We start from the raw sequence: 2,751 nt of genomic DNA, 5'->3' as shown, positions 1-2,751 counted from the left end.
ACTAGATTATGTTCATTTATAGCTGTATTTTATTTTATTTATTTTTTTAATGTTTATTTATTTTTGAGAGACAGAGCATGAGCAGGGGAAGGGCAGAGAGAGAGGGAGACACAGAATCTGAAGCAAGTCCAGGCTCTGAGCTGTCAGCACAGAGCCCGCTGTGGGGCTCGAAATCACGAACTGTGAGATCATGACCTGAGCCAAAGTTGGACGCTTAACTGACTAAACAACCCTGGCGCCCCTCATAGCTGTATTTCAAATATGTACTTATAAAGGAAGATGGGGTTTTTCAAACCCTGAACATCACCTCCACTGTCAGTTACTTTGCCTGTAATTCTAATTAATTCTGTTAGCTCCATGGATTTTTTCCTCTGGACAACTCAAACATCCCCTGACCTGTCTCTGAACGTGAACTATGGCTGGGAATACTTTCTTAGCTTGCTTTTCATTAAACTAAGAGTGTGGAACCAATGATTGTGATATAATCACCACCAGTGATGCTCCTTTTATATCCACTTAGTTCCACATCTGGCTTCTTCAGGGAGCTCTGGACAGAAAATGCCTCCTATGAATGAGCTGTGTGAGTTGTGCATAGTCACTGTCTGCTGGCTATTTAGACTTTTGTTGATGTTACCTCTTGAGATGGTGGAAACCATGATAAGAGAAATCATGTTCTTGGCAAGGCAGCACTGAACGCAGAGAGAACTGAGCATTGTACGTTGTCAAAATGCAAAGGGGCAGAAAAGCATGGTCTGTGAGGAACATATCCATCCGGATTGTGATCTTGGCTGTTCNATTTTTTAATGTTTATTTGTTTTTAAAGGAGGGGGGTGGAGGGACTGAGAGAGAAGGAGACACAGAATTCGAAGCAGGCTCCAGGCTCTGAGCTGTCACCAAAGAGCCTGATGTGGGGCTTGAACTCATGAGCCATGAGATCGTGACCTGAGCCGAAGTTGGATGCCCAACCAACTGAGCCACCCAGGCGCCCTGCTCCCATTGTTTTATGTGTAATACAGAAGACTTAGCAGGAATGATGTGTACTGGCACCTGTAAGAACAAAATTCCACTTAGTCAAATGAATGCTTACTGAGGAAGAAGTATCTGAGTGTCATGTTATGGGAAATAAGAAGATCAGATGAAATTGGAAATGGATTGGACAGAGTTAAGCATTGACTGAGGTGATTTCACAATGTGGCCCTTTATAAATCATTACATTTTGAGCAACATTTATGTTTTGCTAAGCGTCTTCCTAACATACATAAGCTATTCAACTACTAGTGATGGACAGGTTTCATTTAAAGGTACAAGTGGCACCCAACATGATAGAATGGTTAAACCCACTTGGGTCCAGATGGAGTTTCAAAGATTTTAAAAAGTAAAAAGTGAGCCTCCAGAGCTCTGGGAAATGGTGTCCTTCACACTAAGATGCTCCCACTGCACTTTCTCGAATGTTCCCTGGATTAGGCCTAAGAGCGATCCTGGCCATTGATTTCATTTCCACTTTAGCTGATGGTGTGACCCTGTCCAGAGCCACCCATTCCTTCTCTGGATTCTCAAAAGTCAGTGACACAGCAAGGAGCGGCATAAAGTACAAGACAGCCCTTTGGGAACCACCGCAAGGACACCCCCTAAGTGTACCTCCATCCCAGGAAATCTGTGTTAGTTCTCTCATTTCTTTCGTATGACGTGGATAGAGCTAAGCTACTTCCCGTCGCGTCCAACTGGTTGTTGCAGTCAAAGAATTAAGTTATACTTTAAAGAATTGGTTGCACTCGAAAGAATTAAAGTGAAATTAAATTGCATGGCACACAGAAAATCGTTAGTGGTCTAAACCCCAAAATCTTTACAGCAAGGTGACCATCTTACTATAATTTCTGTGTCTCCTCTCTTCCCTCCCCTCTCTTCCTTTTCCTCTCGCTACTCAGCCTGCTCCGGATCTTGTCTCTTTCACCACATTGCCCCAGCCCCCTTCCTTTCTGTATCTGTTCTTTTCTCCCTGGGGCGGGGTTGCACCTGGCTGTCATATAGATCATGCTATCTTCTCTGGCCTTCTTTCAGTTTACCTTTCTACCCATTCCCCAGATCAGTACAGAAGCCAGACCCTGTACTCTCCAAGCACGCTACTGGTTTCCGCACAGAAGAGGGGAAGAGCGTACAGCTCCCTAGCTCCGGGTCAATCACCAGTTCTTCTCTCCTCCCCCAGTTTCTTAGCAGATGTTCCCCAGAGGATCAGTGGATACCAACTGTGGTGGGTGCCGTTGTGCTCTGCGGAGGCCCCTTTTCAGGGACCTAGGCCCACTCAACTCCAGCTGCTGGGAAAGCCACCTTCTGAAGGCTCATGGCTGTGCCCCTCCCTGGAATCGTCCTCAACCCCATGGCACCGACTTTCTCAAGGTTACACTGCTTCTGAGGGGTGGCCCATAGCCACTGACTGGCCAACTTGGAGTGACAGAGGCCTGGCCTCCTTGCCTCTGAAGGGCCACCGGAGCTCCAGAGCTCCTTGTCTGCTCAGCCGAGGCCTCTGGCGCACCTGCGTTGTGCGGGGCTCCTCCCTGAGCCCGATCCTTCCCGCCTCACTTCCTCATAGGTTTATCTCCCTACAGGATTCTCTAACAAGTCTCTGCATGTGACTCCCTGGCTCAGTGTTCTCCCAGAGAAACTAATCCCAAGATGACCACAGATGCTACTCTTTGGTGAGGTTGGAGAGCTTGGGGGCAGGGGAGGCTCCAAAGAGGCTAGGTTTAAACTCTT

At 46.9% G+C, this 2,751-nt stretch overlaps 1 pseudogene; it reads right to left on the bottom strand.

Moving 5' to 3' along the window:
* Positions 1-2,366: 2,366 nt before the first annotated feature.
* Positions 2,367-2,751, bottom strand: part of LOC144229360 (large ribosomal subunit protein eL31 pseudogene) — a 3,787-nt pseudogene continuing 3,402 nt past the window's right edge.

This window comes from Crocuta crocuta, unplaced genomic scaffold (assembly GCF_008692635.1).
Source record: "Crocuta crocuta isolate KB4526 unplaced genomic scaffold, BGI_CrCroc_1.0 scaffold224, whole genome shotgun sequence".
Lineage (NCBI taxonomy): Eukaryota > Metazoa > Chordata > Mammalia > Carnivora > Hyaenidae > Crocuta > Crocuta crocuta.
This window is presented reverse-complemented; position numbering and strand designations above follow the sequence as displayed.